A 17284-nucleotide genomic window follows, 5' to 3' on the forward strand; every position below is an offset into this window, starting at 1 on the left:
GAGGGGGCGGGACGACGGGCGCGGTTGGGTTACCCACGTCCGTATTGATGAGAATCCCGGATTAAGGGGGAACACGATCTCTGCTTCAACAAGACGTGCCAAGGAAACCGCTTCGCTAAATGCGCTGAGGTGGTAGAGTAAAAAACGATTCAAGTAATGGCTTGGTAGTGGCGTGGCGTCATGCCGCAAAAAACGTCAGCAGATTGAACTTGTGTATATATTATTCTCTCTACGGTGGAATTTGGAATTTATTTTGCAGAGCCGGACACTATCCTGGTGTTCACAATCTTCTATCATTCGGAGGAGGAACCCGCCTTGCAATGCCAAGCAATATACGCGCTAGACTTATCGTCATTGAAGCCTGGTTCAGGGGCTACTGAGGGAGTCCTGGATTAGGGGGTGTCCGGATAGCCGGACTACCATCATCAGCCGAACTATCATCGACCGGACTCCAAGACTATGAAGATACAAGATTGAAGACTTCGTCCCGTGTCCGGATGGGACTTTCCTTGGCGTGGAAGGCAAGCTTGGCGATACGGTTACGTAGATCTCTGTGACGCCCCCGATTCAATCGTACACTAATCATGCACGCAAACATGTACGATCAAGATCAGGGACTCACGGGAAGATATCACAACACAACTCTAAAACATAAATAAGTCATACAAGCATCATAATACAAGCCAGGGGCCTCGAGGGCTCGAATACAAGTGCTCGATCGTAGACGAGTCAGCGGAAGCAACAATATCTGAGTACAGACATAAGTTAAACAAGTTTGCCTTAAGAAGGCTAGCACAAACTGGGATACAGATCGAAAGAGGCGCAGGCCTCCTGCCTGGGATCCTCCTAAACTACTCTAGGTCGTCGTTAGCGGCCTGCACGTAGTAGTAGGCACCTCCAGTGTAGTAGGAATCATCGTCGACGGTGGCGTCTGGCTCCAGGGCTCCAGCATCTGGTTGCGACAACCAGGTAGAAGGGAAAGGGGAAAAGAGGGAGAAAAGCAACCGTGAGTACTCATCCAAAGTACTCGCAAGCAAGGAGCTACACTACATATGCATGGGTATATGTGTAAAGGGCCATATCGGTGGACTGAACTGCAGAATGCCAGAATAAGAGGGGGATAGCTAATCCTGTCGAAGACTACGCTTCTAGCAGCCTTCGTCTTGCAGCATGTAGAAGAGAGTAGATTGAAGTCCCCCAAGTAGCATCTCCAAGTAGCATCTCCAGTAGCATCGCAGTAGCATAATCCTACCCGGCGATCCTCCCCTCGTCGCCCTGTGGAAAAGCGATCACCGGGTTGTCTGTGGAACTTGGAAGGGTGTGTTTATTAAGTATCCGGTTCTAGTTGTCATAAGGTCAAGGTACAACTCCAAGTCGTCCTGTTACCGAAGATCACGGCTATTCGAATAGATTAACTTCCCTGCAGGGGTGCACCACATAACCCAACACGCTCGATCCCATTTGGCCGGACACACTTTCCTGGGTCATGCCCGGCCTCGGAAGATCAACACGTCGCAGCCCCACCTAGGCACAACAGAGAGGTCAGCACGCCGGTCTAAATCCTATGCGCGCAGGGGTTTGGGCCCATCGCCCATTGCACACCTGCACGTTGCGTACGCGGCCGGTGAGCAGACCTAGCAACCTCCATTACAAAGGAAGTTGCGTTAACGCAGTCCAACCCGGCGCGCGCCACTCAGTCGCTGACGTCAAGAAGGCTTCGGCTGATACCACGACGCCGGGATACCCATAACTACTCCCGCGTAGATGGTTAGTGCGTATAGGCTCGTAGCCGACTCAGATCAAATACCAAGATCTCGTTAAGCGTGTTAAGTATCCGCGAACGCCGAACAGGGCCAGGCCCACCTGTCTCCTAGGTGGTCTCAACCTGCCCTGCCGCTCCGCCACAAAGTAACAGTCAGGGGCCGTCGGGAACCCAGGCCCACCTCTACCGGGATGGAGCCACCTGTCCTTTCAGCCCCCAACTCCGAACAGTATCACAGGTAATGTAACAGTGTAAAGTATATAGTATATGCTCGTGATCACCTCCCGAAGTGATCACAGCCCAGTAGTATAGCATGGCAGACGGACAAGAGTGTAGGGCCACTGATGGAACACTAGCATCCTATACTAAGCATTTAGGATTGCGGGTAAGGTATCAATGACTGTAGCAGCAATGACAGGCTATGCATCAGAATAGGATTAACGGAAAGCAGTAACATGCTACGCTACTCTAATGCAAGCAGTATAGAGAAGAGTAGGCGATATCTGGTGATCAAGGGGGGGGGGGGCTTGCCTGGTTGCTCTGGCAAGAGAGAGGGGTCGTCAACTCCGTAGTCGAACTGGTCAGCAGCAGCGTCGGTCTCGTAGTCTACCGGAGAGAAGAGGGGGAAGAAATAATGAATACGGAGCAAACAAAGCACCACAAAATATATCAAGGCAATACGTGGTGTTCGGTGTGCCCTAACGCGGTAGTAGGTGATACCGGTGAAGGGGGGAAAACCCCCGGGAAAGTATCCCCGGTGTTTCGTGTTTTCGGGCAGAGGAGCCGAAGGGGGAAAGTTGCGGGTTCGATAGGTTAGGGGTGTGTGGCGGACGAACGGACCGCGTATCCGGATTCGTCTCGTCTCTCTGAGCAACTTTCACGTTGAAAATATTTTAATCCGAGTTACGGATTAAAAGATATGATTTTTTTAAAGATTTTATTAATTTCTGGAATTTAATCAATTAATTATTTAATTCGAAAAATGGAATTATGACGTCAGCATGATGCCATGCTGACGTCAGCAGTCAACAGGGTTGACTAGGTCAATCCTGACATGTGGGTCCCGTTCGTCATACTCTGTTAACTAATTATCTTAGTTAAGTTTAATTAATAGTAGTTAATTAGGTTAATTAGTCATTAGGTTTAATTTATCAGGATTAATTAAATTAATTATTTACTTAATTAATTAATTAATTAATTACTTTTATTCATTATTATTTTTATTAATTATATTTATCTAAATTCCTTTCCCATTTCTTTTATTTTAAACACGTCCTGGGGGGTGGGGCCCCCATGTCATAGGCAGGAGGGGTGGACCGGTCAGCCCAGCTGACCGAGTCAATCAGGGCGGCGGGGGGGGGGCCTGGGCCCACCAGTCAGTGGCCCAGGCGGTGGCCCCGGGCGGCCACGTCGGCAGCCGGCGTTGGGGGCTCCGGTGGGCGTCCGCGGCGGAGGGGGCACCGGACTTCGCCGGAATCGTCGCCCGGCGACCAAAAGGGGTCGCGGGTGGGTGCGTTCGAATGGGGAGAGGACGCCGCGTCCATTGGTGGCAAGGCCACGGCCGGACTCGGCCGGAAATGGCGCCGGCGAGTGGCGGAGGCGGCGAGGTGGTTCGGGTCTTCGTCGACAGCGCGCTACGGGGGGCCGGGGGGGGGGTCGCGCGGCGCGCTGAGCACCACGGGCTCGGCCCCGTGACCATTTGGCCACCGGGGGGGGCGCCGGCGATGAGATCCACGACGCGGGGGCGTTCGGGTGCGGCGGCTCGCCGGGGCCGAGGCTCGGGCGAGGAGAAGGGAGAGGGAGGCCGGGGAGCACGTCCCCGTGCTCGGTGGCGGGGGAAGGGGACGAGGGGAGAGAGGGGATCCACGGGGGGGAAGAGCTCACGGGGGGCGCAGGGTCTCTGAGGCGTGCTCGGAGACGGTCGGGGGCGACCGGTGAGGAGGAGGGCGGGGAGGCGGCCGTCCGGCGTCGCGGATCCGGCGAGGTGGGGTGGGGGTCGGGGACGTCCCGAGGCGACGAGGGGCCTTGCGCCCTGCGCGGCTGGTCGGGGAGGAGGGGACGTGGTGAGGTCAGGGCGGCGGGTCGGTCGCCGGCGTCGGGGGCGACGGGATCGGGCGGAGCCGATCCAGATCGGCGCGGGGAGGGAGGAGGAGGGTATCGGGGGGGAATGGGGTGGTCGGCTAGGGTTTGCCGACCGGGGGAGGGGGGATATGGGAGTGAGGGGGTGGGCCGGGCCAGGGGGCTGGCCGGCTGGGGCAGGTGGGCTTGGCCCAGTTGGGCCTGGGGGGGTTCCCTTTTTCTCCTTTTGTTTTATTTTTCTTTTCTTATTTTTCCTTTTCTGTTTTAATTCATTTCATAATATCCAGACACTTTACAAAAATGTGTGCACCCCACCATAATTAACTTTGTAATATTAGACAACCCCCGAACATTTTAGTTTTAATTCCTGAAAACTTTTATTGTCATTATAATCTTGAATTTTAATTTCGAAACCGTTTCGATCTAACCCGTGGTTAACTACAGTGACAGAGGTGACGTGGCACCATCACGTGAGATTACTGTAGCATAATTATCCGGGTGTTACAATCTCCTACCATTGTAACCGACTCTATGTAACCCTAGCCCTCTCCGATGTCTATATAAACCGGATGGCTCTAGTCCGTAGGACACAACAACAACAACCATTACAATCATACCATAGGCTAGCTTCTAGGGTTTAGCCTCCTTGATCTCGTGGTAGATCCACTCTTGTAAACATCCACAATATCAATATCAATCAAGCAGGACGTAGGGTTTTACCTCCATCAAGAGGGCCCGAACCTGGGTAAAACATCGTGTCCCTTGTCTCCTGTTACCATCCGCCTAGACGCACAGTTCGGGACCCCCTACCCGAGATCCGCCGGTTTTGACACCGACAGACCCCCTATAGTCACTGCAGGCTGCCGCGCCTTCACCGCCGAGCTGCGCAGCGTGGCCTGGCCGGGTAAGTTCAAGCCGAATCTGCCTCCTCGTTATGACGGTACTGCCGACCCCGTGGAGTTCCTCCAGCTCTACGAGCTGGGCATCAAGGCGGCCTACGGGGACGAGAAGGTCATGGCGAACTGGTTTCCCATGGTGCTTAAGGATGGCACCTGCACCTGGCTCCTAAACCTGCCTCCCAGCACGATCTCCTCCTGGGACGAGATGCGCACTCGCTTCATCACCAACTTCCAAGGCACTCGCGACTGGCCCCCGGCCATCAGTGACTTGCACTGCATCAAGCAACAGCCAGGAGAGACCCTGCAAAAGTACATCTAGCGCTACAACAATGCTCGCCTCAAGATCCCTAGGGTGACTGAGGAGGCCATCATCTCAACCTTCTCCGATGGCGTCCGCGACATCAAGATAAAGGAGGAACTGGCGATCCATGAATACCTGCGCACATCTCTGGAGCTGTTCAACCTGGCGACCAAGTGCGCCAGGGCTGAGGAAGGGCGTCTCTCCCTCCTCGAGCTTCCAGCTGCCGATCCAGAAGAGAAGAAGCCCAAGGCCAAGGACGTGAAGCACAAAGGAGCGGTTGTGCTCGCAGCGGAGCCAGACACCAAGCAAGGTAGAGATCAGCCGGAGTCATCCAAGGGCGGCCGGTACTGCATGTACCACGACCTTCACACCCACAACACCAACGAATGCCAAGAGCTCAGGGCTGTGCGAGATGGACGTATTGGCCGACGCCCAGAGCACAAAGATCGGGGCTATGGCTGAGGAGGAAGAGGTGGAGGACGATGGGAAGACCGTGGCCCTCGCCAAGGGTGGCGTGACTGACCTCGCGAGGACTGCTGGCAGGACCAGCCTCGCGAGGGAGGTTGGAGGGATCAACCTCGTGAAGATCGCCCGCAAGGCAACATAGGCCTCCCTCCTCTGCCACCACCACCAAGGAGGACTCAAGACCAGCATCAGGACGAGGGGGCTGGGGGCTTCCAGGAGCCGCGCGCAATCACTTGCATCCTGGGCGGAGCTCAAGCCCCAGCCTCTCAGCGCATCTTCAAGCAGTTTGCTCGCAAGGTGAATGATGTCCTCCCCAAGCTTGAGGCCACGCGCCCTCTCAGGTGGTCCACATGTGCCATCATGTTCATCTCGGCGGATTAGCTCAAGTGCGCAGCAATAGCTAGGGTCCTCCCAATGCTCTGTTCCCCAGTCATCAGCAATGTGCAGGTCACTAGGACCCTCATCGATGGCGGAGCAGGACTCAACGTCCTATCCGTCGAGACGTTTAACAATCTTCAAGTGCCATACGATCAGCTTCAGCTGACCAAGCCTTTCTCAGGAGTCACTGATGGTTCCACTGTTCCAGTAGGGCAGGTTCGCCTTCCTGTCACCTTTGGGCAGCGCAACAACTACCGCACTGAGCTCATTGACTTCGATGTCACCCACAATGCCATCCTCGGGTGCCCAGCTCTGGCCAAGTTCATGGCAGTGACTCACCATGGCTACAACGTCCTCAAGATGCCAGGAAGCGGTGGGGTCATCACGGTCCCCTGTGAAGAGAAAGATGCGGTGTGCTCCCTTGAGCGCGCCTTCCAGGCTGCGTCGATCGAAGACCCGGACACCAAGAGTGGAAACCTCCCAGGAGCAGCCCCTAAGAAGAAGATATCACCTGGTTCAAGGCCTCAGGAGGCAGGCACCTCTGGAGGCATCACAATAGGATCCGCGCCTGTTCAAGGGGCGCCACCCTCTGTCGCATAGGAAGGCGCGCCCGGCGCCCTCCTCAGGCAAGGATCGGGGGCTCTCTCCTGGAGGGCCACCGACTTTGCCAAGGTCACGAGGGAGGCACTCGGGCACCACTTGGAGACATGCTTCAAAGCACGTTTCCCTCAGGAAGGTATGAAGCAAGGAGGACCGAACCCTCAGGAGTTCATCGCAAGGAACACTCAGGAGCTGCAGGAGTCAAGAGTCATGCGCGGTAGCCGCCGCTTACCCGCTGTAGCCCCCCATCCAGGTGAGGATGGTGGGCTGCATGTCTGCATCGACGTGCCAGGGCTCAGCAAAGCCGCATCTCAGGAGCGCCTCTGGCCCTCGCGCATGGGACGTTGCGAGGGTCCACCTCATAGCTACGTTCGCATGCCTCTCGGCCTGCAAAATGCGGCCGCTGCTCATCAGCGCCTGATGATGAGCATTCTGGAGGCTCAGGAGGTCAGGCATCGCGCGACCCTGGTGGAGATGGAAATAGTGCTCGAGAATCCGCCTGTGCACCCGGAGCTTCCCGAGGCTCCTGGTCCCGAGGGCTCGTGAGGATCGGCTCCTTCACCCTGCATCGTCAGCTACTCCGACCCACGCTCTGCAAAAGTATCAGGTGACTTCTTTTAGTTTTCGCTTCAGCTGGGAGTACCCACAGGGCTGCATCATTCACAGGTTGCGTGAGTCCGTCCCTGCGACATGTATCCATTTTACTGATGTTCTTTGCTTACATTGTTGGGGGCGCCCCTCGGGCTGCATCATCCCCAAGTCGCTCGGGCCTGACCCAGTGGCGTTTGCTTTTTCCGCATCTATCTGAATGGATTTGCTCCTTCATAATTGCCCTGCTTGAGACAATCGCCTGCTCGATTGACAATACCGTTGGAGCTGCTCGCTCTGGCACGGCGCTTGCGCATGGGTCCGTCCCTGCAACACTGACAAATCTGAGTGGCCGAGCTCTGGCCACGGCGGCGCCGCATAGCGCCACCTCACCGGGCCCTCAGTGCCCCAATTACTCCCTCGGAGCGACCAATGGTTGTCTGGCAACCGTAACGGCAGACCTTGTTTTCCCTCATGATTGGTATGCAGGACCCGTTTCAGGAGTAACGTTGGGGGCGTCATGGGTTCTCTCTCCCTCTCTTCGGTATGATCCGCTCATGCATTAAAAGGGGGGCACCTGAGCATCGCGACTCATGGGCTCTTCCTGACTCTCCAGCCCTCACCCCCTGGCCTTGACCCATGGCATCGTGACCTGTCATACCAACAGCGGCTGAGCTCGCTCGAGGGCCGGGACCTGAGGACGTAGAGCATGAAGGAAAGTGCGGGGAAGAGGGAAGAAGCTCGCGAGGACCTAACCCAGCAACACCCCAGCTGCCGCCACGCAGGCCTGGCACATCGCCAAAGAACTACTCCAGACCTACGAGATAAGTCACGCAAAAGCTAAATCGACTCAACGCTAAACCCTCGCCTACTGCAGCTCTGTCACAGCAATGTTGCCTACCTTTCTCTCCTAGCGGAGGCTGCTTGAGCACTAAAGGGGACCTCCCGAGCATCGTGCCTTGGGGGCTCTTACTGGACCTTGGGCCGCTCACCTCCTGGCCTTGACCAAGGCATCGTGACCTGGCATACCAGCGACGGCTGAAGCTTGCCTGGGGACCGGGACCTGTCAACGTAGAGCACCAGGCCTTCACGAGGAAAGAAAGGGGGAGCTGGGCCGGGGCAGAACGCGCCTCTCGCATTAGTTCATGACAAGGATGTACAATTCACAAAAGACATGGCAGGCGCCTTACATACCCCCACGGGGTGACATTTCGATTCCTCACAGGGAACAAAAGATGCTAAGGAGCGATAACTACGCGCGCCTCCGCAGGGGACGCCACCATCAATAGTGGGTCATCAGGCGCCAGCGCCGACCCCATCTAGATCAGCAGCGCCAACGGCCTAATGCAGCCACCCTGCTCTAGGCGCGACGCGAGCTCGGGGGCTCGTAGTTGTCGTCGCTCGTCTCCGGAGTCGCGTGAAGCTCGGCGGAGTCGCTGGACCCTCTGGCTCCTCTGCTGCTGCCTGAGGAGCTGCTAGGGAAGTGGTTGGCAGGCCTGGTCCTCGCCACTCCGACACCCCGGCCGCCTTCCTTGGGGCAGCACTCCAGCCGGTGTCCTTCCGCTTCGAAGACCTTGAAGAACATCAAGGAGGCGCCATCGTATTCGAGATGAATTACAAGGGCACCCCCTGTCTGGCAGGCCCGGGCAATCTCGCCCTAGCCTCGTGTCATGAAGACCTTGCCCGGGGCGACAACCTCGACCTCCGCCTCCGTCGCGGGGGTGCTGCAGCCAGAGCTCCAGAGGCCCCCTCGGCGGTATCTCGAAGGCGAAAGAGGGAGGAAGGCGGATCCAACATCGAGGAGGCATGGCGGAATGAAGCACAAGCTCGCGAGAAGAGCCCTCGGCATGGACTCCAGGGGGGGACGACACGCACCGCCGTGACTCGCCGGCATCGACGGCGACACCGACGTTGGCGCTCAGTGTCGTCTTCTCCAGGGCCCTCGATTCGGGCATACAAGGGCAGTGGAAATCCCAAGAATTGCACAACACTCCTGTTGTTCTATGTTGACATGAGAAAATTTTTGAAAGTAAGAAGGGGCAACAGATATCGTTTTGTCCCCCCAAGGTGGCACGTTCCCTACCGAAAGCATCATGCTTGTTGTGAAGAAGCTCTGGTTTGTGAGAAGCTTATACCATAACCTACCCTAAATGGGACAATATTTCTTTACCCCCGCATCTTGATGCCATTCCATGATAGCATGGCAAGGTTCATGAATTTTAGACGAGTTTTGTATTTACTAGAATTACAAAAGCAAGCACCTCAACATTTGCCGGAGAGCCACGATGTCGTGGTGTTTGAAATTCATCCCCATTTCTTGAATGGGACATAAGCATCAACCCATGGACACATATATCATTTTACAACCCACATTTTGGTGCACCGGAGCATGTGCATGTGGTTTAATTTTAAATTGTGCACCTGAAATGCCTAGAAAACCAAGTTACTCTATAAAAATGTCCAAACAAACCCTAAATAATTCCAATTATTTTGACGACGCACCTATAGTTGCATGTTCACTGCAGATAGAAGTTCTAGCAATTCAAACACCATCCTTTGCAGTTGTGACCCCATTATGTAATTAATATCAAGACAAAAAAATGAGTAGATCGCACACAGTTTATTATCACGAACCATGTGAGATGCAGTACGAAATATCCTGGAGCACCGTCGGTGTATAGTACGCCTATGGCTTACACGAGAAGGTGTGTCAGCTACAGTCAATAGCCGGCATGTCAAGCACACTAGCTTGCTCCCCAAATATCATTTCACTGTTCAATCATCGTCGGTGAAAGATGGGGACGTGGACCCACATCGTGAGGGTAATTTCGGTGGCCCACTCCGGAGAGAGCACAGTGCGCGTGCTAACAAGGTGCATGAGCACGGCTGCAATCTGCGATTGGGCGGCCAAGGCAGCCCAAACGGCCGTTGTTGCTTCTCACGTGGCGCCAGCAACATCTGCCTCGGGGATACCAACTGGCGAGAGAGGCACAACAGATCTCCGTTCCACAGCAGTGGCCTTAGCCCCGATGGAGGCCGCCCATGGCCATGTCGAGGTCGCCCACGCATAGCTCATGGCGGTCACCATGCAAATCGAATGAAGCTTCTCCGATAACGGTCGGCAACCCACGGCCGAAGAGTTGGCAATCACCGAGAGTGTTCGAGCAATAGTCCGTTCCTCCGCCGCATACCTTGCAACGACGGAGCCTGTCTAAGCCCATATTGCAGCCGCCCATGCCCAGCTTGTGGTGGCCTTTTCCAAGAGATGGCGGACGCGGATGGCGAGATGCTTGTCGAGTATGGTGTGATGGATGCCATGGAGCCCCTTCTCCAGGAGGCCGTCGGACGCGAGCTGGACATGGAGGAGGCGGTGGAGATCGACGAGCACCAGCAGTAGTAGTACTCTTTGTTTTGTTTAATTAAGACCACCGGTCTTTAATTTGTTAGAGTAATGTTTAGGCCAGCTAGCTCTGTTTAATTGCTGAACTTGCTCGATTAAGAAGTGTGGGTGTGATGTAGTCTCCTTTGTGTACCCGAACTATGCAATGACGTGGATGACCACTGTAACAGGGAAATTGGAATTTTTGACGTTCAAACTCATCACACACGGGTTAAGCTATCTAAATCGTTTGCTATGTTCACATATTGTACACAGTTCTGAATAAGGAACCGTGTCTGATGACACTTTGCCCACTAGTTTTTTCGCTGAACCGATTCAAAATTTTCAGCTTCCGCAGAAATATCTACCTCCCTGCTCCCTCCCCCTTACCAAAAGCCACATTTCCCTTGTTTCCGCCTTCCTTTCCAAGTTGGAACCTTCACTCCTTGCTTGCAGCGCCACCCTCCTCGCCGGCGACCCTCCTTCATGCTGCTCGGACTCGTCTATCCAGGCAAGTAATCCACACCAGACCCCCATCCTCCTCCTCCTTCCACATCCCGCATGCCCCGACCGCCGGCACGACACCTTCCACCCAAATCACTGACCCCTCCACCAAATAAGCGCCACCCTAAGCCATGGTGCACGCAGTATAACCAGGAGCTCAAGGAGCATTTGGCAGCGGAGAAGCAAATCGCGGCCGCACGCGCGGATGAGGTCGCGATGGCTACCATTCATGTCGACCCCCATATATTGGAGGAGCACCTCGCCGTCGAGGCCACCATCGTCACCTCACGCACCGATGGCGCGAAGCGGTTGGCTGCTTTAAACGACAGTTCATGGCATTTTCTTGAGGCCACCCTTGGTGCCTTCGACGAAGACTACGAGGTGTTTTCTCAGCGTGCACGTGCTTACCTCAACTCGAGAGCCAGAAGGTTGGTGCCTGGAGCGGCTCAGGAAACGCACCTATAACGCGGGCACCCATGATCACAGGCCTTGCCCTCTTCCATGTCCAAGGAGCCAATCGTCATCGTTATCTCTGACAATGAGGAGTAGCTTGTCTTATTAGCTCACTATAAGGACCCATGTTCAGTTTGCTAGCTACTGCCTTTCCTTAACAAATTCTATTGAATTGTGCTATCTACTTTTACCATGCAATCTGTTGCTCTAGTGTATATGTTCTATATGTCGTGCAATGTGGTGCTCACTTACTAACTGTTTGGTTAATTAGTTGTCGTGTTCAGTTAACTGTTTGGTTCAATTCTGCAAATGTGATGTTCAATTCTTCAGGGTGCAATTCTATATTGTCTTCCATGTGAGAAATAAATTGAATTTTTCTTTACAAAATACATGAGAAACAAATCTAGTTGCTACATTTCCATGTTATCAAGCATGCTTGGTTTGGTTAAATGTTTGATCTTCTAGTATGTTATACATTGTGCAATGTGGTGCTCAGTTAACGTTTGGTTCATTTGTTGCGGTGTTTAGTTAACTGTTTGGTTCCATTCTGCAATGCGATGTTCAATTGTTGTGGGTGCATTTTGTTACTATATACCATATGAGAAATAAAACGAATTTGGTTGTACTAAATACATGAGAAACAAATACAATTGCTATATTTCCAAGTTGTTAAGAATGCTTGGTTTGGTTAACTATCTGATCTTCTATTAGGACTATGTACTATTGTGCAATGTGGTGCTCAGTTAATGTTTGGTTCATTTGTTGTGGTGTTTAGTTAACTACTTGGTTCAATTCTGCAATGCAATGCCCAATTGTCGTGGGTAGAATTTTGTATTGTTGTGCATGTGAGGAATAATCGAATTTGGATGCACTTAATACATGGGAAACATATACAATTGCTATATTTCCTAGTTCTTAATCATGCTTGGTTTGGATAAATGGGTTTTCCATGTGGCTTGAATTAATCTGATGAATCTGCAATGTGCTTATTTTTCATCAACATATTTTACTAATAGCATGCGAACCCTCACTTAACCTGATCACTAACTACCTTATATGTGTTGCAGGGAAGCAATGGGAAGCACTGAGGTTTACAATCGAGGTTTGCACATGCATGGTCCTTTGTCTAATACCACATTATTGTGCAATTGCAGGAACCATTCTAATACTTAGGTTTTAAACAATTTGGTCTTGCACATGTAGGTCCTGCTGTCAGAGGTTTTGACCGACTGTTCGACCCTTTTTGCATATGGGGAAATGAGTTGTCCATGAATATCAGTCAAGTCAAGAAACTCACAAAGATTGTTAGGATAAAGAAATTAGCGACAAAAAACAACAAGATCTTTGGCTGCATAATGAAGAAGACATCAGTTCACTACAGGATGGTACTAACTATTATACCTTGCCTTTTTTATTCCGTTGCCCCATTTCCAATATAGAGAAGATATTTATGCACATCCTTATTTTTAGACCTTTCCAAAGTAGTTCACTGATGATTACCGCTCAAACCACCTGTATGGTCAAGAGGCGAGGAAGGTATTCATATAACACCCACAGTTCAATATTGAAGTGTTCCTGAAGAGGATGAAGGATGGACGGTCAATCATCCACAGGCACTGGCCTAAAGTTGCAAAGACCTTCAACATGAATGAAGGCTCAATATTTGCCTTCCGCTTCAGCTGTTTTCCCGATGAGATGCATATGTCTATGTACCGTCTATGATGCTAATTTCAAAAGGTTCTGGATGTTACATGTGAAACTTGGTGCTAGTGCAGTTGTGTAATGGGGTAGCTGAGTGCTGAAGCTATATCATGTTGTACTCTGATGTATTTCAGTTATGGAATCATGCTTCCTTAATATGGGAATGAAATATATTATGTGTTTAATATGAATGTCAATTAGATTAATAAATGGATTATTAATAATAGGGCGATTGGTCTGCTAATGGCGAATTAGCCTGCTAATTGATTTTTCCTATTGCAAACGATTATTGAGAAAATACCGTGGGAGATGACCTAAGGCAACGCACACAGTTTCTAGGAATAAACTGTGTTGGATCGATGAACAATCACACACGACATTCTTTTCAAAACTGTTTGCGTTATGCCACCTTACGCAAACGTTTGCCATATGAAAACTGTGTGTGATGGACAGCCTTTGCCACACTATTTCTTCTACACACCGTGTGTGATGCATTCAATAACGCAAATGATAAAATTGTTAATATTGTTTGTGATGGCAACGCTATCACAAACGATTTAACGGGGAAAATTGTGTGTGATGTACCTGCGAACGGAAACATTTTCCTTGGAGCGACTGTGTGGGATGTATATACGAACGGAAACTTTTAGCAGGGACTGGCTGTGGGGGATGTACTTACGGCCAGAAACAATTTCGCATGTATAATTGTATTTTTTTAGCACTACTATCCGTATAACCGCATTTGCTCGCTCCCGGGTCGCACATGGCCTCATTTTGCCGAGCGTGTGTGCCAGCAGGGCATATCCCCGATGGTTTCTGGGTCATGTGGAAAAGACCCCCCTATCGCCCACACTCACTTGGCGATCGTTCCAAATGCCGTCGTGGAAAGGGTTTAAAAAGTGTTTGTATAGCACCAAGCTGTACCGGTGGAGGTTTATCGATCTAGAGCTGTCAAAATAAATAATGTCGAAGGTACTAACCTGAAGGTTGTCAATGGGCAATGAATAAGACATTATATCTCAGGTACGCCCATTAATGTTGAAAGCAATATTATCCAAACTATGATACCGGAAGAACACATAAAAGAAACCTTCCGGAAAACTCCAAAATCGTGAAAAAAGAGGAGGTACGTGATACGGTAAGTAAACAGACTCCGAAAAATCCGCAAAAATATTTTCTGTCTATTTCGGAATATATCAAAAATTGGGAAAATAAGAAACAACCAGGAAGGCAACCTTGGTGGGCACAAGACACCAGGGCGCGCCTGGCAGCCAGGCATGCCCAGGTGGGTTGTACCCACCTCGGGTACCTTCCGAACTTTGTTATTCTCCCATTTGCTTGTTTCCCAAGATGAAAAATCTTTATATACCCCCCGAATCTATTGACCACTGTATCGTGGAGAAATCTTCTATTTTCTTTTCTTGCTGTTTTCTGCCAGATCCATCAAGGCCAGCATCATGTCTTCTTCCCCCACCAACAACATATAAGAGGATGCTTGGTTGATGAAGATTGAATTGAAGAGAGAAGAGCCCGAAGAAACTTTCAAGGAGGACAAGAGCAAGGAAGCTGACGAAGATCGAGCTCCCTAAGTAGAGCAGGCCTTGCTCGTGGAGGAAGAAGAAGATATCCTTCAACCATACTATGAATACCGCACTCCCACTGAGATTGAAGCCTTTAGGATCATTGAAATGGTTCGTGTTCAAAACAAATATCTCACTCATGAAAATATTTTATTGCAAGAGCACATCATTATCCTTTGGAGCGTCATCCGAAGATTGGAGTATCTTTTGAGCTTGAAAGAGAAGGACGAACCCTCCACTACTTTATCACCACCACCTCCTTCATCACCAAACGGGACTTGACTATCGGGTATGGGCACTCCCCTTGGCTTGTGCCAAGATTGGGGGAGGTGCCCCGGTATCGTATCACCTTCACTATTTTTGCCATATCTTAGTTCGATCCTTAGTTATCTTTTGCTTTAATTGGATAAAAGTTTAGTTCGATCCTTTCTTTTCGAGTGCTTGCGTAGTGATCTATCCTTGTAATCGTGTGCGAGATATATAATAAAGTTTAGTTTGAGTTTTGCTTTCTTTACTTTCTAGCTCAATAAAAAGGAAGGAAATAAATGAAAAAGATCATATGCTAATCTTATAGTAAGTAATGACATCACATTAGGAAGAGTATAAGTAGGAAATTTTATTGGAGATTTACAAACATAGCATTGGTCAATGATGAAATTCATGAAAGAATTAATAAGGGAAGAGAAGATTCACATGCAAATACACTATCTTGGACATCTTTTATGATTGTGAGCCCCCATAAAATATTATATGCCAAAATTGTTGACGTTGGACGAGGAAGACAATGTAATGATTTATGTTTGTTCATATTCACAAAAAAGTTATATTGTCATAGATCCTTTAACATGTGGTGCTTGCCCCTGTCTTCACTAGCCAAAAGTTTGTTGGAAATATGCCCTAGAGGCAATAATAAAAGGATTATTATTATATTTCCTTGTTCATGATAATTGTCTTTTATTCATGCTATAATTGTATTATCCGAAAATCGTAATACACGTGTGAATACTTAGACCACAACGTGTCCCTAGTAAGCATCTAGTTGACTAGCTCGTTGATCAACAGATAGTCATGCTTTCCTGACTATGGACATTGGATGTCATTGATAATGGGATCACATCATTAGGAGAATGATGTGATGGACAAGACCCAATCCTAAGCATAGCACAAAGATCGTGTAGTTCATTTGCTAGAGCTTTTCCAATGTCAAGTATCTCTTCCTTAGACCATGAGATTGTGTAACTCCCGGATACCGTAGGAGTGCTTTGGGTGTACTAAACGTCACACGTAACTGGATGACTATAAAGGTGCACTACAGGTATCTCTGAAAGTGTCTGTTGGGTTGACACGGATCGAGACTGGGATTTGTCACTCCGTATGACGGAGAGGTATCTCTGGGCCCACTCGGTAATGCATCATCATAATGAGCTCAAAGTGACCAAGTGTCTGGTCACGGGATCATGCATTACGGTACGAGTAAAGTGACTTGCCGGTAACGAGATTGAATGAGGTATTGGGATACTGACGATCGAATCTCGGGCAAGTAACATACCGATTGACAAAGGGAATTGTATACGGGGTTGCTTAAATCCTCGACATCGTGGTTCATCCGATGAGATCATCGAGGAGCATGTGGGAGCCAACATGGGTATCTAGATCCCCCTGTTGGTTATTGACTGGAGAGTCGTCTCGGTCATGTCTGCATGTCTCCCGAACCCATAGGGTCTACACACTTAAGATTAGGTGACGCTAGGGTTGTATGAATATGAGTATGCAGCAAACCGAAAGTTGTTCGGAGTCCCGGATGAGATCCTGGACGTCACGAGGAGTTCCGGAATGGTCCGGAGGTAAAGAATTATATATGGGAAGTCAAGTTTCGGCCATCGGGAAAGTTTCGGGGTCCACCGGTATTGTACCGGGACCACCGGAAGGGTCCCGGGGGTCCATCGGGTGGGGCCACCTATCCCGGAGGGCCCCATGGGATGAAGTGGGAGGGGAACCAGCCCCTAGTGGGCTGGTGCGGCTCCCACTTGGGCCCCCCTCTGCGCCTAGGGTTGGGAACCCTAGGGGAGGGGGCGCCTCCACTTGCCTTGGGGGGCACTCCACCCCCTTGGCCGCCGCCCCCCCTAGAGATCCCATCTCTAGGGCCAGCGCCCCCTGGGGTCCCTATATAAAGAGGGGGTGGGAGGGCAGCCGCACCCAACACCCTGGCGCCTCCCTCCCCTCCCTGCTATACCTCCTCCTCTCACAGAAGCTCGGCGAAGCTCTGCCGGAACCCTGCTGCGTCCACCACCACGCCGTCGTGCTGCTGGATCTTCATCAACCTCTCCTTCCCCCCTTGCTGGATCAAGAAGGAGGAGACGTCATGCTGACCGTACATGTGTTTAACGCGGAGGTGCCGTCCGTTGGGCGCTAGGATCTCCAGTGATTTGGATCACGACGAGAACGACTCCCTCAACCCCGTTCTCTTGAACGCTTCCGCACGCGATCTACAAGGGTATGTAGATGCATCTCTCTCTCTCGTTGCTAGATGAACTCATAGATTGATCTTGGTGAACGTAGGAAAAATATTATTTTATGCAACGTTACCCAACAGTG

The sequence above is a fragment of the Triticum aestivum genome, chromosome 7B, assembly GCF_018294505.1.
Source record: "Triticum aestivum cultivar Chinese Spring chromosome 7B, IWGSC CS RefSeq v2.1, whole genome shotgun sequence".
NCBI lineage: Eukaryota > Viridiplantae > Streptophyta > Magnoliopsida > Poales > Poaceae > Triticum > Triticum aestivum.